The 26,227-nt window shown below is 39.7% G+C and overlaps 1 protein-coding gene across 4 annotated transcripts in view; it reads right to left on the reverse strand.

Moving 5' to 3' along the window:
- The window catches only part of EPB41L2 (erythrocyte membrane protein band 4.1 like 2), a 103,964-nt gene extending 84,511 nt beyond the window's left edge, over positions 1 to 19,453 (reverse strand). For all 4 annotated transcript variants that reach the window (XM_007422031.4, XM_088140760.1, XM_007422029.4 and 1 more), the window contains exon 1: positions 19,314 to 19,453. The gene's annotated coding sequence lies outside the window, so the exon portion shown is untranslated. The remainder of the gene's footprint in view (positions 1 to 19,313) is intronic.
- Positions 19,454 to 26,227: the final 6,774 nt, after the last annotated feature.

Below are 26,227 nucleotides of genomic sequence, written 5' to 3' on the forward strand. Positions count from 1 at the left end.
GAAGTGTAAAAGTGTTTATCATACATGAAGGATGTTTTATTGTTTGTCATAAACTGCCATAAATCTTCAGTTGATTTGGAGGTATGCAAACAGAATAAAGAAATGTTATATGCTAGAGACAAAGCATTTAAAACCACAACGTTAATGGATAAAATTGTTGATTGTTATCTAATTATTCAGCATGCATTTGATCATCTTTTTCCAATCAGATGCAATCCAAATGTGCTGGACTACATCTCTTTTCATTCATGCCAGAATGGTTGGTCATACTGGCTGGCTTACAGAGCTGTAGCCAAACACTGCAACCTTTTCCACTGAACGTGGGATGGCTACAATATAGGCTTAATGACAATATCAATATTATGTTAGACATGATAACTGATATTAAAGCATAGATATTTTGCAATTAAGAACATGTCCACATCATGTCAGCTCCAGTCTTGAAAATATTACACTGTTGCCTCTAAGGAAAAAAATTAAAATCCAGAGCTGTTCAATAATGTGATGCTGGAATTAGGTTAAACCATTTGAAACTGGCATTTATTCTTTGAAGTACATTTCTTCCAAAATTAAAGCCACTCAATTTAACCTTTACTTTTATTTAAAAAAAATAGCTAAAATTACTTCCAGCTTTCCTCAGTATATTTTCTCTCTACTTATTTTGCACATATAATGGAATGGAATGGTAACATAATGATAAGAAGGAATTGCAAATAACTTCTTGATTTTATATTTTTTGAAACAGAAGATAAACCCAGCTACGAAGTCAAAAGTATTTTCTTCTATTTTCAGTTGAATTAAATAACAAGCTGTTAAATAACATAGTTAAACTATGTTTTGTCCAAAAACAGCAAAGATTAACATTCTAAGATTCTAATTCTAATCCAGACTATCTGGAGATTCATGATTAAAATTGCAATTCCTGTTCCAGACAAAATTACAAACTGACTGAAGGTAAAACTGAATGTTTCTAATCACATTCCGAAGGCTGTGCCAGAAAAGAGGGGGCAGGGTCAAATGCAATGCAACCTATGATCAAACCAAACAACAGTATATGAAAAATGATGTCTTAAACCTTACATGATTGTTACATTTATACCCTGCCTTAATAGGCATAAAAATACATTTATACAGAATCTAGGGTATTTTCTTTCATAACGATTATTTTGTAATTAATTCTTTAATCCTTCCTGATTACCAACTGTCAAAAATGAATTTGCTCATTTGAGATCAGCATACCTAGCCATTTTCAAATTGCAAGAAGTCAATCGCATGTCATGATTATGAAAAATTCCTTACACGTTTGCTAGGTTTCTGTTACTCATAAACAAATAGCTTTCTTTCTGAGGCTTCTGCAGTTACCATCCTGTATCCCTCATTAGAGCTTATAAGGAGAAAACTTCAACAGTTACATAATGTTTTAGGTGCCTTTCAAATTGTTACCTCAACTGATTTGCCTATAGTATTGCTACCCAATGTCTCCACGCTGAGTGGGCTTTCCAAGCATTATGTCAATCCTTTAAGAAGCAGGAAGAGAGGCATGGCCCATATAAAGAAATGAACACTATAAATGCTGCAGACAATTTGAACTACCACATATTTAATTAAAAGATGTAAAGAAGAACACATACAACACAGATTAATGGAGAAATATTTTTTCCCAATAAATGGAATACAGTATAAATGTTCACATCATACAGGCTGATACATTTTATATTAATATCTTTTCCTCTGTTTGATAATGAAAACTTTGGTGGTGGATATGCCTAAAGATTAAAAATTCTGGAATTTAGTATTTAAATAGAAATAGATAAAACCATCAGTCAGGAAATCAGAATAAACCCACAGTTTATTTGCTGGGAATCTGGAAGACAGTAAGAAAAAATCTAAAGAGTTGGTGATTTATATACTGATTGCAGAAGAACAGTTACGTAACACAGAATTGGAAGCAGGGAATTTTAACCTTAGGTTAATGGCATAAGCTGCTTTAGTATACTGCAATGGCAGAAAAATTAACCCATCTGTTACATTTTCATATAATCTAAAGGATACTTCTTGAGACATAGGAAGATATTTTTCATCAGCCAAAAAAATATGGCATAAAACTGCCTGTTTGTTACACTCACATATGGAAATATATCTACTATTTCTAAAAGCTTCTGAAGTTGATATTTATAATTATAAAATTCTGAAATCAATGAAGTTTATAACATATAAAAGTTTCTATATTATATGCTGTGAAATCATTGTAACGTTAGCTTATTTTTAGTTAATAAATATTCAATATTTCTTTAAAATATCAGAAATAAAAGTTATGTAATAGCTTTTTTAGAATCAATGTGGGCAAAACAACTAGCAATCCAAATGACAGGGTAGTTTTTGCTGCACAAATTTCAGAATAAACCTCATGACCAGAGAAAAATCAAAACTTAAATGTCTTAAAAACTGCTCTTACTCTTTCAAGTCATGATAGGAAAATCATGTATCACCAAGACCTGGCTGGGTTCGGGGGGGGGGTCCCCTCTCAGAAATTGCCAAGCTGGGTTTCGTGTGTGGCATCAACCAAGACTCCAGGGCAGGGGTGGGGTGTGTGTCAGTTGTCATCCAGGAGTCTCTCATAGGTTTCAGGGGCGCTGCTCCACAGGTTGCCAGATGTGAGACTCTGTTCCTTAAGCTGGGCTCTAGGGATGTTGGGACTGTTGCTACTGTACCAGCCTCTCTGCTCCATAGCAATCTCCCTGCCTGAGCTCCTCAACTCCACCTCAGGTTTGGCAGTGGAATACCCCAGGCATATGGACCTGGGAGATTTCAATTTGCCTTCCCCGTGAGCAGGGTCTGAGGTGGCTCAGGAGTTCATGGCCACCATGACAGCCATGGGCCTATTCCAGGTCATCCAGAGCCCAACATGGAACAGTGTTCATACACCTGATCTGGTCTTCTTGTCAGAGCAGTGGCAACATGATTTGGAGTTGGGGGAGTTCCCTGTAGCTCCCTTGTCAAGGTCAGATCATGCCTTGGTAACCATGAGATTCTCTGGTGCTGCACCCACTGCAGGGAGGCAGAACCTATTAGAGTGGTCAGCCCCTGGTGACTGATAGACCTGGAAGGTTTCCAGAGGGAGCTAGGGGTTGTTCCTGATGGTCTGCTGCATGGTCAGATTGAGGCTTTAGTCATTGCTTGGAATGAAAGGGCAACTGAGGCCTTAGATCAGATTGCACCCATGCAACCTCTCCATTCCCGTGGATCCTGTAGCTCTCCATATTTATGGAAGAGTTGAGGGAGATGAAATGGGAGAAGAGACATCTAAAGCACTGCTGGAGGTCAATGAAGATGAACTTGTGAGAGCAAGTTCTAGTGAGAGCCACTATTAAGGCCTACCTAGTGGTGTTGAGGATGGTGAAGTGTCAATACTTCTCCATCCTTACTGTGTCTGCAGATTGCCACCTGGCAGCCTTGTTTCAGATAATCTGAGCCTTCTAGGTAAGGGGGACCCAGAAATTCATCTGCAAGGCTGTGTGGAGGAATTATCAGAGCATCTGTTGGACAAAATCCCTCAAGTTCATTCCCAGTTAGACACTACCTTGGTGCAGGTCTGGTGGAGGTGCCTGGGGCACAGTCTTGCCCTGTTATTTGAGAATGGTTTGAACCTGCTGGACCTGAGGAAGTAGATAGGGTCCTAATGCAAGCTCAGCTACCTGCTCATTAAATCCATGCCAATCCTGGTTAGCTAAGGCTACCCCGGGGGGGGGGAGGTGACATGTGGTTGGGTTCTAGTGGTGGTGAATTCATCTTTGAGAGAGGGAATTGTTCCACCACCTCCCAAGGAGGCGTTGGTTCACCCCCTCCTCAAGAAGCCATCCCTGGATCCCACCATACTGGACAACTTCCATCCAGTGTCCAACCTCCCTTTTTTTAGGGAAAGTTGTGGAGAAGGTAGTTGCATAGCAACTTTGGCAGACCCTGGATGAAGTGGATTATCTGGACCCCTTCCAATTAGATTTCAGGCCCAGACATGGGACAGAAATAGCATTGGTTGCACTTTTGGATGATTTCTGGCGGGAGAGGGACGGAGGTAGTGAATCCATCCTGGCTCTACTTGATCTCTTGGCAGCTTTCAATAAATACCATTGACCATGGTATCCTTCTGGATCGGCTCTGGGGATTGGGAGTGGGTGGCACTGTATTGTGCTAGTTCTCTTCCTTCCTACGAGGCCGATACCAGTTGGTGTTGATTGGAAGTGAGAGGTCCCACCCTCAGCCCCAACTTTGTGGGGTTTTGCAAGGATCAGTGCTCCCTCCACTCCTGCTTAACATTTACATGAAACCACTGTGGGAGATCATCTACCGTCATGGGGTGAAGTATCATCAGTATGCTGATGATACTCACATCTGTCTGCCTCTGGCAAACTAAGCAATGCTGTTGAGTCTTGGTGCCTGGAGGCTGTGGGGGTCAGGATGGGGAACAATAGGCTTCAGCTGAACCCTGGCAAGACTGAACGGCTTTGGGTTTTAGGGCCTTCTGGATCTGGGACTTTACCATCTTTGGTACTGGATAGAGTGGCACTACCCCAAACAGACCTGGTGTGCAATCTGGGGGTACTGCTGGACTCACAACTCCTGCTCCAGGAGCAGGTGGCAGTCATGGCCAGGAGGGCCTTTGTGCAACTTTGTGTTGTGCACCAGTTACACCTATTCCTGGATCGTGAGGCTCTCCTCACGGTCACTCACATCCTGGTCACATTCTGAATGGATTACTGTCACACACTCTACATGGGGCAGCCCATGAAGAATATCCAGAAGCATCAACTAGTGCAAAATGCAGCAGCGCAGGCAGTTCTGTGTGCCCCTGGAAGGACACGTTACACCTCTGCTCCGTGAGCTACACTGGTTGACAGTCTGCTTCCAGGTCCAATTCAAGGTGCTGGTTTTGACTGTTAAAGCCCTACATGGCATGGGGCCAGATTATGTGAAGGACTGACTCTCGCCAGTTACATCTATCTATCCCATCAGGTCCAGCAGGAGAGGCATGTTGCAGGTCCCATCCACTAAGGAATTCAACCTGACAAGGCCTAGGAGATGAGCCTTTTCTGCTGTGGACCCACCCTTCGGAACATCATTCTCCCCCCCAAGGTGAAGTTGGCCCCCATCCTTGTGACCTTCTGAAAATCCCTTACAATGTAGCTTTTCCAGAAAGCCTGGGGATCCCCTGCCAACAGGGAGCCCATGCATTGGCTGTATCATGTTCAATAACCTGATATGTTCCCTTTTGTCACCTTGTTTTTTATTTATATTTGTTTTAATTGGTTTTTGTGTATGGTTTTAAGTATTGGTTTTATTGTATGCTGCCTAGAGTCACCTTGTGCAAGATGGGTGGCCATATAAATTTGATAAATACATAAATAAGTCTCACGAGGAACAAATATGTACTATAAATAACTCTTAAGCAGATAAGGTGTTAACTTTAAGATTTCAAAGCTTTCTTTGAAGATACTGAGAAAGGATAAGCAGACTTTCTATATAGCGCAGGACATGAGACTTCAACAGACATCTTATATTTTCTTCTGATGTTATCAGTGGATGAATAGTATCTTTTAAAAGAAACAAATAAAATCTAGTTTTAAACTTAATGAAAGTATAGCATTTGTTGCACCAGTGCTAAACCAGCCAAGGTGTGCTGGTCAGGTTTTTTTTATTAAACTTCCAAAGCAGCAACACATTTCTTACAACCCATAATACATCGGATGTGCCTGAAAATCATTTTAACTGAAAGTGCAGTATTGTACAAAGTAAATATTGTGAGTACAGAAGTTCACTTTTTTTAACCAAAAGACCTCCGAAGATCACACTGCAGCAAGCAGTTTACATGAAGGCTATTTTAAATCTTGAATGTAGCATTGGGATGAAATTTCTCAGAGGATGTCTCAATGTTGCTGAAAAGTGGAAGCTCTTCTGAAGTTAGCTTCCAATAACACCCAGGGCCTTTCTAAAGCCTTGCAGAACAGGCAGAAATTTCCACCTCTGATCAGGTGCTATTCGGAGATAAGAATTTTCCTCCTTTCCTAGCCTGAGGAAGAGGAAATAATTGTCTGTTGCTCATATTTCCTATAGATTATAGAAAATTTATGAGCATTCTCTGGATGCAGTCATTCAACCAATAATGAATCTGTCTAACAGTTTTATCATCTAGCCCATATTTCACTATTTTATTAATGAAGATATCACTAGAGACTTCACTGAATGGTTTACGGAAATCAAAATACAGTATATACCTTATTAGATAATTATGATCTTATTTGAAACCTCCTGTTTTTAGGAAAGGTTGTTGGGAAGGTGGTGGACTGCAAGTTCAGTTGTGGAGGAAATGGATCATCTAGTCACTTTTTAGTCAGGCCTAGATGTGGTTCTGAAACCACACTGATCACTCTTGTGGATGATATATGGTAGGACTGGGATAATGATACGAGTGCTCTCCTGGTCCTACTGGATCTCTGTGGCTTTTGGTATCACTGTTCATGGCATCCTCCAGGACAGACTTTAGGAGTTGGAAGTGGGAAGTATTTATTTACAATATTTCCTTTCCTTCCTGAGTAGGGGCAGGGGGTGGTCCCAGTCAATGGTAATTTGGGGGGAGGGGTCATGCCCTATAGGGCCCTCTGATGTGAGGTGCCACAGTTCATAAAAACCCTCACCCCTCCTATTCAACTTCTCTTTGAAGCAATTGGGTGGAGGTCATCCAATGGAAGATGGTCAGGTATCAACAGTATGTTCATGATACTTAGTTGTACATCTCTAATCCAGGCTGAACAGGAGATACAGTAGAAGCCATACCCCTGTGCCTGGAGACTCTTATGATCTGGGTGGGGAAGAACAGGCTCAGGTTTAATTCCAGCAAACAGAGTAACTATGAGCACAGAAACATTCCAATTCCAGAAGTAATAAATCTTCCTCATGTACTTCCTCATGAGGAATTGGTTTGTAATCTGAAAGTTTTCTAACTTACAGTTCATGCTCAAAGAGCAGGTGGCAGGTGTGGCTAAGAAGGCTTTTGCACAGCTACATCTGGTGTATCAGTTACAACCATTCTTGGATTGCAGGGCCTTGCTTCCAGTTATGCCTTAGTCACCTCACATTTGGCAAGTTATTGTACATATGGCTGCCTTTTAAGACTTTCCAGAAACTTCAAATGGTCAAGAATTCAGCTACTTGAGTAGTGGTAGAAACATCTACATTCTCCCATGTAACACCTTTACATCAAAAACTGCTTCTGGATATAATTGAAGGTGATGGTTGTCACCCTACAAGGCTCAAATTCTAGATATCTATGGGACTGTGTTTTCCGAGTGGCTTCTGCATGTCTGATAAAATTGAAAAAGATAGGCTCCCGCCAGGTCCCTTCTCTTAAAGACTAATAAGGGGCCATGTGTTCTCAGTTGCAGCCCTCATTCATTGGAGCAACATACCTCTCAAAATCAGATTAAGTCCCATCCTATTAAGTTTTAGGAAAGCTATCAAGAGAGTCCTGGAAGTAGTGGGCCCCCATTATGGGTTTTGGCTTGACGCTGGATTGTTCCTCAGTGTCAAAGTTACTATAATTGCAATTGTCATAGTAAATTGTTGTGTTGTTCATTTTGATTTTAACCTTCTTACTATAGGAGAGGAATGTAAGCCACTCAGAGTCCTTCAGGATTGGAGTAGCATATAAACCTAGTAAATAAATACGTCCACAGCAGTAGCAACTCTGTCAACAGGGGAGATAAGTTAGTCTGGCATTACTTGTTTGTGATCAACCCTTGCTGGCTCTTGTACACTGCTGCATTTCTATCCAAGCGCTCATTAACATGCTGCTTAATTATCTGCTCAAAAACCTTGCACAGTGTAGAAATCAAGCTGACATGTCTGCAATTTCCTGATCCTTCTGTTTTTTTTTTAACATATGGACAAGATTTGCTCTCCTCCAGCCTCTTGTGACTTTGCCAATTCTCCATGAGTTCTTAAACAGTACAGATGCTAGTTCTGTGCTAACTTCTGCTAGTTGTTTCTGAACCTTAGGATATATTTCATCTGGTGTGGGAGACTTGAATTCATTTGAATTAGGTAAGTATTCTTTAACCACTCTTTGTCCATCCTAAGTTGCAACTCCCTCCTTTCACTAGAGGCATAATGATGGCCACCTAGTGGTTTGTTTTCCTTCTAAGAAAAGACAGGCATAAAATATAAGTTAAGACATTCTACCTTGTCACCTGTTACCAATTCATCCCTTTCTCCTGTCAACAGACCTACAGCCTATTTGCCTTCCTTTTGGTTTCTTTTGTTGTTGTTGGGGACATTTCATGAAAGCCTCAGCTCATTCTGCATTTGAGTTATTCTGATACAACCCCTGTCATTTCCGGAGACTGCCTTATATCTTCCTTTTGTTATATGTCCCTCTTTTTCTTTTCAGCATTTCAGAAACCCTGATGAACATCAACACTGGTTTCCTTAGATGTTTTACATTTTCTTTCTAGAGGATTGTTTGTAATTATGTCTTCAATATCTCAATTTGCAGTATTTCCCAACCTTGCCAAACACTTTTTACCTTAAAGATTTTAACCCATGGGATATGGTCTATTTTCTAAATTCAGCAAAACCTACTATCCTGAAATCCATCATACCAATCTGACTGTGCTATTCTTCCTGTCTTTCATATTGTGAAGGATAACGATGATCACTTTTTCCAAAGTTCCAGCCAACTTTACCCCAACCAATTCCTCCCTCTTGTTAAGGATAGCAGACCCCTTCCTCAGCTACAAATGATTAAAAATTGCAAAAACGAAGTATGTATTCTGTGGTCACAGCTATATTGGTTTTTAGACAACTACAGACTATAATGTACATCCCTGTGGCAGTATGCCAAAGATTTTATTTTTAATAACATGAAGTTAGGTTATAACTCTCCAACATATTATCATTAATAGAAATACTTCAAAATAAAAACAAGATGTGCACTTTAGGAGTTAAATCAAAGTTAAATCAAAAACTGAAACTAACTGCTTGAAAGACAGACTAAATCCTGGAGACAAAATCTATGAAGTAGACACCAATAGCCAGAACTTTTGAAAAATTCTCATAGGCATATTTTATGTTATATACAGTAAAGCACTGACTCTGCTTGAAAAGAATGGTGACACCTAACATTTAAACTAAAAAGCTTCCTCATTTATGGCTTACTCATGAGTATGTTTATAACTGGTATACAATGGCTACAGTTAATATTATGCAAACAAATGCCCATTAATACAACTGGACACTCTTGGTTCTCCTTTACCCCTACACCACAAACTTGCTCTGAAGATTATTTTCCCTAGTTATAAAATCAAGATGAGACTACCAGAACAAGTGCTAGATCAGAAACTGACTCAATAAGATGCTATTAACTTTAACTATTAGTAATCATCAGATAGTTTGGATATCATCAGATATCCAATTTCTTTCACAAAAGAAATTAAATAATTTTGATTAAACTGCAAAGCTATCATATCATATAGTTATGGGATGTCCACATTTTCATACAAGGTTTTTCAAGAAATATATGTTCCATTTTGAAGTTTAACCCTTAATATCTTTTGGGATAAGCTTCCATTTCTTAATATCAAGAACTGTTGTTTGGATTGCATCCTCAATTTTATTCTCAGTGGCGTTCAAATTGCTTACTGAATACATACATTAAACATTACACTTCCATTTCTTCAAGAACTCTCTACTTAATATAAACAAGAGGAAAAAAATACTGTTATCAACTTTACAATATTGGGTTCCTCAAAATTGAAGCAACATTACTATGAACTCAGTATCTAGCCATTTTCAAAATTGTTCATGCAATTTATAATACTATCACACTACAAGTGTACAGACATGGTATAAATCAAATTTCTCCAAGAAATTTTTGCAGTCCCATGAACCTTAAGTTTTCTTGAACACTGGTGAAAAAGTGTGTCACAGGCATTTTAGAAATCTAAGCATACTGTGTCGACATGGTCACTTCTATCCATATTCCTGCTGCCACTCTAAAAAAACTCTAGACGTTTGGTAAGATGTAAAATCCTTGATGATTTTCTTTCAGCAAAGCTTGTTCACCCATGTGTTTAGTTATTGTTTCTTTGACTGAGGTATGGATCTTTTTAAAGATTGGTCACACACTAACAATAGCAGTAAAGCTATTCAAAAAGACATAATGCCAACACTGTGGATAATATTGAGGAAGCAATGCAAACAATGTGTTCAGATTGCTTACTCAACATACACAATTCCATTAAACGAATACATGTATTGCAATCCACTGCTGATAAATATGTAAATGAGCACCTGCAAATCTGTATCTGAAAATTTTTTACATTGTGAATTTTTCTACTTAAGGATTATTTCCAATTAAAACTGGAATAATTTTTTAAAATAAATGGGGCCAGCAGACCCTTTTATTCATATTGCTATAGAACCTGTAAGCATGCAACTCTTGGCATTTGTATACAACATATCACCAGCATTTAACATTTATATAGAATACATCACTCTCTGACAATTTGGGTTATCCCTCCAATCATCCAGCAAAATTCTTTGGTAAACCCCAAAAGAGACCATTAGTTTTTTCATGTCAATGGAACTAACTAGCATCACCTCAGAAATAGCCTAAGATGGGTTCCTTTTGAATTACATGCAATTATGGAAAGTTATTTATTGAATATCTTTTTGTGCATGTGACAGTGATGAAAATACAAAGATTTCAGATTTAAATACATAAAAATAATGAGTGGTTATTAAGTACTTAGCATACACATGCAATATAAAACTATTTCAAATTTAATGAAGGATATTAAGTTTCCTATGTGAAGTTAGTTACCATGTCCTGTTTTCAAATGGGCCAACTTGACAGACAAGAAGTTTATGCTACAGCATAACATAGTTTGTTTTGTTTTGGGAGAACATGTTGTATAAGTCCAGCCACTGTGATTTGTAAACCATGTAAATTAAACCATAATTGGTTGTTCAACTAATTGTGGTTAAAACAAAACTTTTCTCATTATTATGTATTTTTAATAAACAAGAATACAGCTCTTTTATGGTACACAGCTTTGAGAAAATACTAGACTTCAGGATTCATTTTATTTCATACAGGCAGTGGCAGTAAAACATTTTGATTTTATGACAAAACATGGCCAAACATTTTGTGCAAGTTGAGAAAAATAGGACATTTGTTTTCAGGTGTTCAGTAGAATCCAACAACTAGTCATGGGCTCCCATTCCCTGAATGTGTTCAAGCAACTAGACATCCATCTGTCAGAGATATTATAATTTAGATTCCTGCATTGAGTAGTGGAGTAGACTTCATGTTCTAGCAAGATCCTTCCAAACTGCAAAAAACAATGTATCTTTTAGCGAAATTGGTGATGCCAACTAGTCAAAATTATAATTCCATGAATGAAAAGACTCCTACACCAGAAAGAGGGAAAAGGTAATTTTAGCTAACAGGCTACTCTCAAACACTTAAACAAGCTATTCTCAAACACTGTTCCAAAAGCACCACAACCTACCAAAGCAATTTTTTTCCAGACGGCACAGGAGACTATAAGAGCAAGGAAGAATTTTAATAATGGCTTCTTCCAGTAGAAGTGTCCCATGTACAGTTTTTGCCTGACAGAAACTGTTTCTAAGCATCCCTACTTTTGATTTTTCTAATTCAAACACAAGCTGTAATCCATAAGCAGTGTATTTAAATATACAGCAATTTATATCTATGCTTCCCACAAATGTGCACTGTCATCAATTTCAACACTTGCTGAATAAAGAAAAAAAATGACAATGTGTTAGTAGCAAGTGTTTGAGAAAACTACTTATGCAAGACAAAGGAAACAAACCATCAACAGGAAACAAAAGAACAGCTTACTGATCATACAGCACTATGCTGACGAGTGTGATGCTGCTATTTGGAACACACATGAAAAGGCAAAGGTTAAATTGCAAGCTTACTATTATGCTTCCTGAAAATCACATTCTATCTACTTCAAATATTGAAAAAAAAATCCCTAACATTGCTTTGTGCATATATAAAGATACTGACAACAGATTTCTTAATTTTCTTAGCAGATATTTCAAGCAATGCAACAGGTAGATTTCCAGTTACACAGCAAGACATCTCTTTCCACTCTTCCACTTTCACCCCATCCATAACCTAATTCTTCTCCATAGGATCTCTCCAGATTTCTAGAACATTTTTAAGCAATGTGGACTGTTCTTCCAGCAGACCACCACCACTGGAAACAGAAGAGTAGACCTGAAATGGGAATACTTAGCAGTAGACTTGAAATTGGAATGCCCAGGTTTACATTTCCTTGTCAACTCCAAAGCAATACAGAATCACTTAATATTAATATTCATAACCACATTTTTGTTTTAATACTATTTACAAATAACTGTTTTATGGGAAGAGATGGATTAGATGAATATTTGTTATATTTAATATCAATTTATTTAAATGAAGTGAAAAGTAATTCACACGTACCCATATAAATAGGAAATTAAGTTCACTAGCTGAAGAAAGTACTATGTGGCAAAAACATTTGACCCAAGCATCAGATACATTCCCAAGATACCAAAAATAGCAGATAATAGCTGATAAAAAATAGTAGATAATCAGATGTCATGGCAGAGGTATACAAACCATTTCTAGGTCTAAATGGTCTGACCCCAAAATATCTTGTCCTGACTTTAGCTTTAGAGTAACTACAACAACCTGTCATTAGAACAACCTGGCCCAATCTTACCAGCAGCAGTTCAATATTTCAACTTCTCAATGTTTTGTACACCTCTAATTTGGATTCTGCTTCTCTGTGGCATTCATATATGGGAAGGGCTATATTTGCCAAGACTATAAACAACCTGATAAAATAAACAGTTTGTAACCAAGTTTTTACTAAACTTTGAGAAATTTTAGCAGCATTATATATGTATAAATAGTCCAAATGAATAAATTGATTTTGTAATTTGTACTAAATTTATATAACCGTATATCTTAGAATATATTAAAACTGTTATATAAGTTATATCAAACATTTTTAGAGCATATAATATTATTAATGGCTACAGGTTGAACCCGATTATTTCCTATGAAGGTATAAACCAGTATAACTTATTGAAGACATTCAAATACTGCCTCACTATTAACAGAAATACTGAAAAGAATATCAATATCCTCTTATAACAAAGGTCACAAGCTAATCTTAGATAAACCTACTTCAAGCAAGCAATGAACCTGAATACCGAATACAGCTAGCCCCTGGGTTAAGAACAGCCAGTTTACAGACGACTCATAGTTAAGAATGGAGCCTGTTGTAGCAAAATTTGAGTTAAACACATGATTTGAGTTAATTATACAATACTACTTATACAGTATTATACAATAAATAGACAATCCATGACCCACTGGGTCATCGTTTCAGAGATATTTCCTTACCTAAACAGAGAAACAGAATGACCAAGGGCAAAAAAGCAGTGGAAGTGTGAGCGACGTATGACTCCCTCCTTCCCTCCCTTCCTCTTCCTTCCATCCTCCCTCCTCCTCCTTCCTTCCTCCCCTTCCTCTTCCTTCCCTCCTTCCTTTCCACATATAATATAGGCTTGCACCATCTGCTCCCCCCTCCCGACCCTCAGGAGGGCCCCAGTGAAGCTGCTACTGCCTCCTCCTCCTCCTCCTCCTCCTCAGCTGACTCCCAGAAGTGCCTGCCACTTTGCTGGAGGGAGGTGAGATAAACAGAGCCACAGACTGTAAGGAAAACTGGACCCCTGCTCCCCATTCCAGCATGTCCCCAAGGGCCCCCTACCTTAAAGGAGGAAGAGGGCGCACCCATCAACCACCAGCACCCCCCAGCCAGCCTACCTCACCAGCAGGCATCCAAGTCGCTCCCTCATCCTTCCCTCAATGCCCACTGCCGTTAAGAGATTTCAAATTTCTGCCTTGTTTCCAAAGCAGGGTCTTGCCACCAGCCAATTGGTCACAGGGGACAGAGGGAGGCAGGAAAGAGGTCAGGGATACACCCATGATGATCACATGACCTGGGCTGACTGCAGCAGCTGAAGCAGCCACAAATTTCCCAAATTTCAATCCCACAGGAGTAATGGGTCCCAGATTTTGGATGCATTCTGTAAGTTAGCCCATTTGAAATACCTTGGTTCAAAACTGTTGCCCTATGACACACCGTTTCGCCCAGTTGAAGGTTACGGACCCGAGAGTGTTAGTAGCATATAGATACTGTTCCAGCTTACATACAAATTCGATTTAAGGACAGACCTTGGGAACAGAACTTGTTCTTAAACTGGGGGCTACCTGTACTACCTTTTCTTAGAAAGACAAAAGTGTTTATATTACCTCTGAAGAATTTTAATCAGTAGGGACAGCTACATCATGCTATACTCTAGTACAATTAGTTTTCCAGTTTCTAAGTTTCAAACATTCTGGCACTTAGAACTATAAACACTGCAACCAGTTAAGCCTTTGTAACCTATTCTAGTTTTAACTTCTTTAAAGCCAAGAACTATATATGCTACCTTGAATTCCTGGAGGAAATGTGAGATATAAATCTAACAAATAAACCACATAAGATGAATGTGAGAAATCTGAAGAAGCAAGTTTAAAAAGTAGGTAAAAAGTTCTAAGACCACTTGAAAGGGAATACATTGCAAAAAGTTAAGCCTTGGAAGGGCAGATTAAATGATTAACTTCTGCTTGGTAAATAGAAAAAATATATTAACAGAAGTTGTCTTAAAAATATAAAAATGCTTTTATTATACTATTATGTAACAGAACTAGAGAGCAAAGATAGTAGATTTCTAGACAGATGTTCCTAATGCTACCTAACAAAATATATTATGCAGCTATTCTGTTTTCATTCTGAATGGGTTTTTTGGAATAAATGAAAAGGGCAGAAAAAGAGATGGAAAATACAGGTTACAAATGTATGGCATTTCTAATAAAACCTCAGCAGCATAGCATGATGGCACCCCCCCCCAAAGAAAGACTGGAATCACGAAGAAACTAATGTACAGTTATGTTTTCTACTTACATATGAAAAAACATACTTCCTGGGATCTAATATTTCTCTGATTTCTGACAATAGCAAACATATTATAAAAAATAGAAAATCTGGCTTCCTCCAAAAAATTCACCAGTATATTTATTTAATATATTTATGAATTGCTTCTCTTTTTTGCAAATCTCAGAATGTTTTACAATAGAACAATTAAAATATAACAATGCAACATGCCCAGCTAGGTTGCAGTACCTAAGAAGTTCTGGATGATATGTGAGAGACCACCAAATTAGGCTAGGTAGACCAAAAAGCATCTTGGAAAAAGATAATAACAAAACACTTCCATATGACTGCCAAGAACATGACATAGATTTGCCATGCAGTTACCCAGAATCAAGCTGAACTTGAATCTTTACTTTTTAATACAGTAAGTTAAAAACAGAATAAAGAGAGCATCCATTTAAAAAGATGGGAGAGGAAAGAAAAAAAGACATGGAAACTATTCATGCAACATTCATACAAGGAAGTCCTTATGAAAAGGTAAATCTTCAGCAAGCACCTTAAAGACACTACTATAAACACCTCACTAATATCAGAAAGGACTGCATTACCTGCTAAAAGAGAAAAGGCCCATCTGAAAATTTGTAAGATGGCACTCTGTGGTTCTTAGCACTGGCAGGTTAGCTACTTACTTCTCAAAACTAGGAGAATCAAAGGCATGTCTCTAAAGCACGGAAGAGCCAAACTTCCCTCGGGTTTTAAAAGAAACATGCTGTTTCAGTAAAGATAGATTTAAAAAAAAAACAATATGGCTTAAAATATGTTTATTTCAGAACTATGCCTCCACAAAGGGGGAGGGGGCGTCCTTTTTGCTTCACTAGCCTCATTACACTTTTCATTTGATTTGTGTATAAACAGGGAAAGCAAGTCAATTAAAGCAGTCTTAAAGTAGAGAGATTCCCCCTTTCTCTTCAAGCAACAGAAGGTAAAGTGTTTCCTGTTCCCTAACCTGGCAAGCAGTCTTACATCCAAAACCAGATACATTATGGTGACCAAAACCCCCCATTTGTAGCCCTGGAAGAATGTTTTAGCCCAGTGCTTATGTTGAAGATACTGGTAGAAGACCTGAAGGACCAAATTAGGGACCGATCATCATGGAGGAAATCTATGTGGTCAGTAAGAGTTGACACTGACTTGATGGCACATAATATGTTGCAGATGTTGAAAGAAACTCAATACCATAAATTTTTGAAACAATTCTTAGAAATAGACTCTTTTTATGAGAGAGAATAAAGAAACTCTCTATAAATTAACAGTATTTTTGATGTTTACATGTACACCAGCTCCTGCTGTATCAGGACATCATTAAATTTTCAGAGACTTGGAAATAACACTGTCATAAAACTTGCATTATCTGAAGTACACTTATTAATTTTTCCCTGTTCCATTATCTGATTACACAAATACTGTGTATGTTTGCTAAACTTCAACCCATACCCAGGAGAGCAGACAAAGTAACTCATAATTATTGCTGCACACGTTGCTTATGTTCAAAAATTATTACATGACTTTCTATTGTTTTATAATCAAATCCTTTCCCCTAAAAACAATTTTGAAATCATTTTATTTAAGACTATAGTTGTATATCCAGTGTGTACTAAGCTTATTCCAGAAACTACTGATCAACAATTTGGACTAAATTTCAAACCACTAAAGAAACTATATTAATATATTAAAATAACTGAAAGTTTACAAAGCAATTCCATGATCAAAGTTTGAAAAACTTTTCATCAGACAAGATGGATAAAAATCCAGAAAAAAGGGTGCGGTGAAGCTAGTGCTCAACCCACATCTGTACCAAAGTACATTCTTATATGAAAGATCTCTAGATATGTACATTGGGCCTTTTCCAGGATAGAAGATTAGTTAAATTACAAGAAAAATTTTCTCAGAGCTTGCTGGGAAAAAACAAGGAAGGAAAATAAAAAAGAAAGCTAATAAAGACAAAATTCTTTCTATCCTACATTTGCACCTACCAGGGTATGTCACAATAGAGAGAAATGAGTTCAGTCTACCCTTTGAGATTCAAGACCAAAGCCAACCTAGATAGAGTTCTGTTCAAGTAAAAGAAATATATCATCTATATTTCCACCATCCTTATCAGTACCCTAGCCTAAAACTTTTTCTCATTTTTATCACCAAGCTATCCAGAAACAATGCTTCACCATTAAAAGTATAAAATAAACAAATCACGGCTTTCCCACTCCATTCATTACATTTTCTCATACCATAAGATATCCTAGCCTCAAGTACCCCTCACCAATGAAAAACAACTAGCTAAGTAAGATTAAAAGATGGGACAAAACATTCATGTCTTCACTCTTCAATATATGAAGCTAATGTCTTCATCAGGTTGAGTCTGACTCTTGGTGACTTCAGTTCTCTCCATCTTACCTGTACTATATCAGTGCTCTAACAAAAACCAGAATCATATCACTTTCTAACCTAAACAATGCACAGAGAACTATACGTACAATCCTGAGTGATCATTCCTCTATGTATATATTCTCATACTGATTGAGACTTATGTTAGCATAATCTAATGCCAAAAGTATCTTTTTAATACTAATTTTTACAAGCTCCACTGTTTGGGGAGAAGGGAAAGCCTTTTCTTTTGCCGTGTTTCTCAAACATGCAACAGAAAAATGTTTGGATTCCTTCTGAGTGAAGTCAGTTGTATGGCACACAATGCCACTGTCTCAATATTTATATTAACAGGACAAAAAGAAAACTTTATCATCTCAGTTTACAAATATCATTGTAATTGTGCTATTGTGGGTTTTATATTTTTAAAAAGAACCAGTGATGCATAATAATGAAGATGGCAGATGTAGAATTGCAGAGACCAAGGTTCAAGCCCACCCTCAGAGCCACGGAGGCTTTCTGGATAACTTTTCTCAGTCCAATTTACCTCATAAGGTTTCTGTTATGGGAAAAATTGGGACGAGGGAGCACTCCCTATACTGCCTTGGGCTCCTGCAGGAAAGATAGGATATAAACCTAATAAATACTGTAATATTTTCCAAAACTGTTAGAAGTACTATCATTTTCAGTAACTTTGACCTAAGTCACGTAGTATCTAGTCCATCTGACTTAGTTGGCTGCATTCATATAAATACTCCTGCAGTCCAGTCCCGCTTAAACTTTTTGATCGCCGGGTGGTTTTCTCCCCAAAAGGAGCCACAGCAGCTGTCTCCAACGACTGAGACTGCCCAACGTGCAAAAATAGAGCGCTGACAGTCCTCCCATCCCTCACTTGGAGGGGCTTCCCTAATGAGTCATCACCCCGGGATCGTGTGGACGAACTTCCCAAAATCGTCAGCACCGCCGCCGCTCATTCTCTCACTCGCCCCAGGACACACTGGGTGTTGGGCGCACACGGGAAGGTGTAAAGGAGGGAGATTTGAACAACACGAGCGCCGGCTCCAGGATGCAGTTTGACTGAACGAAGTTTCCGACGGCGGAGGAGCTTTTTCGCAACCGGCATTAAAGCCGCCGCTCCCGACGCCAGCGCGAAAGAAGCGTCTCCGGGTCAGCGCGCATCTCTGCATCTCGCTCCACCGACTCGCCGTCCGTCTCCCCCTCTCGATAGGCCACGGCCCCTTCTTCCGTCCCGCGAAAGGAGGGAAACGGATTTCCCGAGGCCGAGCGGTCAAGCACCTTCCCGGCAGAGTTGCTGCTCTCGCTCCTGCGCCCCCTCCTCCTCCTCCTCGCCCGGACTGACTTTCGCGGAGGCGGCGGCGCCTCTAACTCGAACTACATCAACTAATCTGGCCCAGAGGACGAGGAGGCGACCGGGCGGGAAAGGGGGGCGGAGAGCAGAGGCAGCGCTCGTCATCTCCCTCCCACCCGCCCCAGGGAGCCGCTCTCCTGCCTCCAAGTCTGGAACTGAAGATGAACAGGAGCCGGCGCTCCGTCAGAGGCAGCAACCGCCGCCCGGAGAGCAGAGCCAGCAGACCTCCGCTCACCTCCGGCGCCCGAGGAAGGGGAAACCCAGCTCCTTCCGCGCTCCGCCTCTCTCATTCGCTCGGCGTCCCGCTGCCTGCCCTCACGCCTCCCCACTCCGAGCCCCCGAAGGGAAGAGAAGGAGCCTGACGCCAAGCCCCGCGCTCAGCCCACCACCTTTCGCTTGCGCTCGAGCCCGCCAAAACAGAGCAGGCAGACTCACTCTAACTCCCCGCGCTCAGCGCGCCCTACCTGCCTTCCTCCAGCTCGTCCCCGCGCGCCCGTCTCCCTCAGTCTGACTCGAAATTGAAATTCCCTGGCCGAGGCCGTCGGCACCACCCCAACCCTAAACTGCCTCCGCCTGGAACCCCGCCCCCTTCTGAGCCAGCCGCGACTTCTAGCCAATCAAGGGCTCGGGACAGCTCTTAGCCCCTCCTATGTCCCCTTGGGGTTTTTCCTTGGCCCATCAATCACAGGTACGGCCTGTTGCCTGTCTCCCTCCTGCTCTTTCCAGCCACGCCCATCAATCGCCAGTCTGAAGTTTGAAGAACCGCGCCTTCACGCCCGCGGGGCTCGCGCTTCCTTCGGGTTATTGTCTTCTGTCGCTGGGGGCGAGAAATGCGGGGCGGGGGAGAAAAGCAATCATAAGTGAATTAACGATTTTAAATATTCAGTGGTTCCTTTTTCCTGCCAATTCGTTTACTGCAAATTTTAGGTGCGCAGCATACCCGGAATACAACGCGGAGACTGAATTTTCTTTGGTTAGGAGCTTTTAATGTCGCTTATGTCATCGATCATGTCCCATATGCATTGCCCTCCGGATAATTAGGGACGCAGTCTCATGAGATACTGCCATCAAATGAGGATGAAGCAGCAATCTTGCTAACTCACTCAATCTTTTTAATTTTATTTGTTCCAGGTTTTATATATCACCCCAATCACTAGGATTCTAGGTGGTGCACAAAATTCAAAAGAGAAAAAAGAACACTTATATAAGCTATTTTTAACATAATAATGTCCATGTATTATAAGCTGCCCAGAATCTTTCTGGAGTCTGGTGACCTTGAAATCAAATAAATAAGCAAGCATAAAGAGCCTTTCTGAACAAAAGGAAAATTGGGACCAGTTGTATTTCTAAGGTCAAAGGGTGGGGGGGACAGTCTTATTAAAAGGGTTTGACATTTTGTCTGAACCTCATCAATCCCTGGTTTGGCGGGAGGATGCAGGATTCTCCACAAGGCTTCTCTTGATGGTCAGAATGTCTTTGGTAAAGCAATAATTCCTGGTATACCCTAGTGCCATGCTTTAGAAATAGCCACCTAGCACTTTTGAATTGGATGTAGAGTCTATCGGTAACCAGTAGATCTAAGAGTAAATGTAATCCTACAATAGCAGGTTTCCCCAGCTATCAGTCTAGCCACCAAATTTTGGATCAATTGTAGCTTCCACTCTGTATTCAGAGATAGCCCTATATAGAATATGTTGAAATAGTCCAGTTGTGTGGTGATCAGGGCATGAGTTACTGTCACTTGAACATCTAGGTCGAAACAGGGCCTTAAATGACACACCAGCAGGTGCTGAGCAAAGGTGCCATGATTTCCACCTGTGAGTCCAGAAGGATGCTCAAGTCACAGACCAGTATTTTGGAGGAGGGAGGGTGACTCCGTCAAGAATCACAACTGGAGATGATACTCCTGGACACTTACCAATGAACAACAACTCTGTCTTGGTAGGAATTATTTGAGCTTGTTCCTACCCACCCAGATTCCTATCACTTCTGGACACCATTTCAGGACTTCCACAGCATTCCCAGCTCACCCAGGATGGTAATATACAGTTGAGTATCTTCAGCATACTGATATACCTCACCCCTAATTGACAAATAAGTTTCAAATGGATGTTAAGTAACAAAGGAGGTAGCGGCCAGCTCTGAATCACCCCACCCTGGAATACCTGAGGGCTCAACTGCTCAACCTCTACAATAATTTCATCCAGTGCCCTGCTCCCTTCTGTATTCCAGAAATCTACCAAATGCAGACAGACCTGCCTGCCAAATTGTTGGGAAAGTCCCCAAGTCACTTTTGGAAACCCCCTGGATTTATCTTATTTATTTATATATTCAATTTATATTTTAAATTTGGTTTCTCTTACCTGAAGGATTAAAATAATAAATCATATATCGCATCACCTAAAATGATGAGATAAATTTATGTGGGTTGAAGTGGGGAGAATAAAACAAATTAAATTACTCAGGTTTTTAAATAAAATGGAATTAGTTTAGCCTTACCCCTTAAAATTATGGACTCCCCTCCAAAAAATATAGTTAGTAAAATATCCTCTTTTGATGTTACAAAGCTCTTCAGCTGTTAAGTCCTAGCACCATGGCCATTGATACGGGATGATGGGAGCTGCAATCCAGCATCTGGTGGGTTCAGGTTGCCCATTGTTGCCTTAAGCAAAGAAGTCAACATAATCCCAATTATATTAAAATGGAGATTGTTACACACCAGTTAAGAGTTAATTCAGTTTCATTTTATCTGATGGGCCTTCCAAAATGTCATTTCTCATACCAGTTCTCAAACTGAATATCATGATACCTCCCATGGTATCTCAAGTAATTCTTAGTTAACCAAACCATCGCTGTGTTTGAACCATAGAAGAGCAAAGCAATTACTTCTAAACAGCCTGTGTATCGTACTTCTTGGCAGAGTTTGCACTTGCAGTTGAGTCAACACAGCTTATGTGTTTTCTCCACATTTCTGCTTTCCCTAGGGTTTAGAAAATCTCAGAAAGAATGGAAAGAATGTTCTCTAGTACTGACCCTGCTTTTCTCCAGAAGCAGCAGCAACTTTTGCCTTTAAAGATTTTGAACCTCTGAAGATACATAGGAGGCACACAAACCAGTTCCTCTTTTGCTCTGATACTACAATGGCTTTTAATTATTTTAATGGCACTAGCCTCAGCAGGTTTAATTAACACAATGTTATAAACAACTGGAGCTAGAAGCCCCTTCTCTCAATTAGGCCTCCCAAGGATATTGTCACTAGCAAGATGTTTTCCTGGACAGGACAAAGCCAAACAGGAAAGGAAGCATTTTGCAGGTCCCTTCTGATTTTTCCTTACCTGCTGTCTTAATAGTCAGAGAAGCTTGGTATCTAACATTCCTTTCATTGCATGAGGCAAATTTTGATTCCTTTCTGATACTTCTCGTGTTTTTAAAGCCATTTGTCTCGGCTGCAAATGTGACCCAGTGACATAGGCTTGTATAAAGTGAAAAGAAAAACCTCAGCAGAAAGTAAACAGTCTAGCTGTCAGCAATGTTGGTTTAAACAACAATGCTGTCTCCTTGCTCCTTCATAGCTTTCACTTATGCTTTGACAAAGAGGAATTTATGAGCTTTAAACAAGCTTTTGAGGGACACTTCTTCCTTACAGCCCTCGTTGCCAAAAAATAAATATTAAATATTAAACTGTAGTTCCATAAAAAGTTTATCTAAATAGTTCATTGATTCTAGGGGTGACTAATTCCAAATGAGGTTAATGGTCAGGATCAAGACTAGGAAATTCAGTTATTGTTTGCTGCTGTTTCTATTTTTTCCCCATCTTTATATTTTGATAAAGATAGCAACAGTTTGGATTTTAATAACTGCATTTTGTGTTTTCACAGAATGGAAAGATCATGGGAAGAAATGAGGAAAAAACAAACTGAGGCACGAATTTATAGAGCTCTCAGAATGATCACTTCAGAGAGAGGAGGAACTAAAAACAACTACATCACTGAGAACATCTTTTGGGGACAGACCTTGGTTCCTAACACTCTCCGTGCAGCTTGATGGAATGGCAGCTAAAAGATGACTGTCAAGGAGTATTTGTATTTATATTGCCCACAAATATCATTTGATTTGTTTATCTTTTGCCAACGTGTTGTGCAAAACTAGCTAATTGTGTTTTACTTTAGAAATAAATGTTGCAACATTAAAATCCTTACAGTATTTTGGTCTCTTTTATGTCATGGGTCATGGGTTCAAGGGAATGATCTATATTACATAAATTAACCTAAGAGGTATTTAGAAGGAACAAATGAGCACTATTTTATCAGGTATACATAAGAGAACATCAACATTTTCCCCCAGGTCTGCCAATCATTCCATTGTCTTTTCCCTGAATGATTAACTGGTTGAGGCTTGGGTAAAATTTCTTCCCTGTTCTTGCAAAACGGAGAACTCCAGTTCCACATTAATGGGCATCTGTCCAGGCTTACTGGGTTAGCAATATCTCAGTGGAGAGGTGTAAGTCATTAGCAGGAAGGCACTAACTTCCAAGGACACACTAACTCTTGATTCCACTGCCATTCATTTTCCTTTTGATCATAATGGCCTGGCCTAGTGTTTCTTGTAGCTTACAGATTGAGACTGCTTGTAATCCAACAGCATTACATCTCTGGATGGCATTAAATCTAACTAAGCAGGAGAAGTGTATTTTTGAGGTGGAAGTCTTGTAGTATAATGGTTCCCAACTCCAGGCCATTTTAATTTTCTTTCTGCCTGCATTAATGCCATTATCTACTTTCTAATCAATGTCTGTACATTAGCTTGGTTTGGAAGCTGCATATTTAAATAGCTTCACTAAATCATCTGTGAGCGTTTAACATTTATTGCTGGGAGGAAAGGTGGCTGATAATATGCATGGCAAGTCTCCTTATTAGGAAAAAGATACAGTAAAAGCCCATTGTATCCTGAGCAATCAAGAGCCACACGTGGTCCACACTTAAACCATTGCTTACAATTGTTTTGTTTTGAAGAACAAGCAACCATGGCACTTAAAAATGTAAATGTAAGGGGGTGACAGGTCGTATGCTCCCCCAGGTCCAGCCCCCACCAAGCCAATCACTGTCATCAGCTCCTGTAAGTAGGGAAGCAGTGACTAACAAAGGAAAGCACCAGCTGAGGCTGCAGCAGTTCCTGCTCCTGCTCCTGCCCCTGCCCCTGCCCCTGCCCCCTCCCAAGTTAGATGTAATGGTATGTGGAAATGACCCTGGGAGACAGGAGGAGGAGCTGCAGACTGGACTACCAGCATGCATAAAATTTATCAGCCCACAGAAGGAGCTGGAGCATGGGGAGCATTTCAGGAGGGACCCTCCCTAGTTTTCTAGAGAGTAAAAGGAAAGGAAGGGGGGAAATACTTTCATACTTGCAAGATTCTGTTAATGTAACTGTATAATAAAGACAGAGTTAGTATTCATGGTTGTGCTTCTTGCCTGCACTATCTCAAAGGGCTAACCCTATACAGTAGTCTGAACCAGCCACACTGCCAGAGGGCATTAGAGAAGAAAAGGGGGGAGTTTCAGCTTCTGTCTCTCTTCTTGCCTCTCTATTGTTAAAGCTTGCTCTGTCTGCCCTTCTTTGTCAGAATGATGTCCTGGTCTAGCTTAAACTAGTCTGGTCAATTTGCATTTGGGAAAAAACAACCTTTCCATCCATGGGCATCAGCCAGGGGGGATAAAATTTGCAACATAGCAGGCTCGGTGAGAATGTACAAAAGAGGCAGGGCTTCAATTGCAATACCAAGCCTGCAATTCTTGCAGATTATGACACACCCTGCCCCACAGACTCCACTGTTCCCATCACTACTGAAAGATTTCCAATAAGAAACTGGAAAAGTAGTCCTGACACAGAGTAAGTTTCATGGGTTATGTCATGTGATGTTATATTGAGGACAAATGGCTCCAATACCTCTAGTATGGGACACACCATGAGTTCATCAACTGGGAATGTGATAAAGGAGAGTCCTCACAGGTGAGACCTTTGGATGAGACTATGAAGTAGAAGCCAGGAACAGGATGCAGATGTATGAGTAGCTCCACTATGATTTAAAGGTAGGCAAAGTTTATTGCAGGATTTGTTATTTAGCCAGTCAGATGAACATTCCTCTCTCCAGGACTCTCAAGAGATAAGGATGCCTATGGAGCCTTTGACAATTCAGGCAGGATCCTTCAGCTAGAAGGAAGTGCTGGAGAAGCTTAATCAGCATTCTAACTTGCACTGTGCAGCTATCCACACTGCAGCAGCTAGTAAAGCTGGGGTAAACATTTGTTCCAGTTTTTAGAAGGTTAAAACATATACAGTATAATATGCCAGAACAGCACTACTGTCCATCTTATCACTTTTATATCTAGTCTACCAGGTGGTTGCTATCTATGACCATCTTGAAGAACAGTCATAGCCAACACATTCATCTAGAGAGATCATTCAGTGTAGTTGAGACATTCCAGATTTCATACAGATGCTTTGTCCCCAGCTTTCCATACAGCATTAAAAATGGTGGAAATATCATGTCTCCTGTTTTGTATTCAATCTACTATATGAAGGGGTTTGAGGGCATCTGTTACTTGACTGCAGACTGCCCTACATCTCTCCCCTCAAACTGACAAGTTTACATCCAGGATAGCACCCCCATTTGGCCTTCATTCAGATAAAGTCTTATTTCAATTTTCAATTAAATGTTCCATTGCCCTTGAAGTAGTTTACGGCAAGCAACATTTTGAAAGGCAAGTAGTAGCCAGAAGTGGGGCTATTTTGAGCAGGCATCTGTCACGTGCCTGGTCTGGATTAAAAGCATATTTCAAAACAGGCCCCTTAAAGCTGATTTTGCTTCGAAATAAAAGCAGTCAGTTTAAAACCACTTTTGAAAGTGTGAATATCTAAATTGAGGTGTGGCTGGAACCAAATGGGAGAACAGGTTTGCTGGCTATAAACATTGTTTTGTTCCATTTTGGTATTCATGAAGCTTTTGCTTTTCCATGCATCTTTTATTTTGCAATCCAGTTATTTTCAGGTTAGTTCATTGCAATCCTCCTTGTTTAACATATAAATAAAACCTTCCAATTAAAACAGAAAGAAAACATTGTTTGATCTTTCAATTATTCTTACCATTTAAGATATTATGACTTTTTACATAATATTTGTATACTTAGATCTTTCTAGTTTTACCGATAAACAAGGAAACATTTTTCACACCCCACACAAATTGCTTTGATTAAGAGACGAAAGACTATCTAAAATTCTGCTCGATTATATTTTGATCATTGTGTGTCTAGTGTCCTTTACATGTTGCTACTGGTGATCTTGCAGCTCTCATGAGGCAACCAAATAAAATTCCTAACTTCAA

This window comes from Python bivittatus, unplaced genomic scaffold (genome assembly GCF_059951505.1).
Source record: "Python bivittatus isolate LINGU-HERP-01145 unplaced genomic scaffold, Pbiv_v1 ctg000020_np1212, whole genome shotgun sequence".
Taxonomy (NCBI): domain Eukaryota; kingdom Metazoa; phylum Chordata; class Lepidosauria; order Squamata; family Pythonidae; genus Python; species Python bivittatus.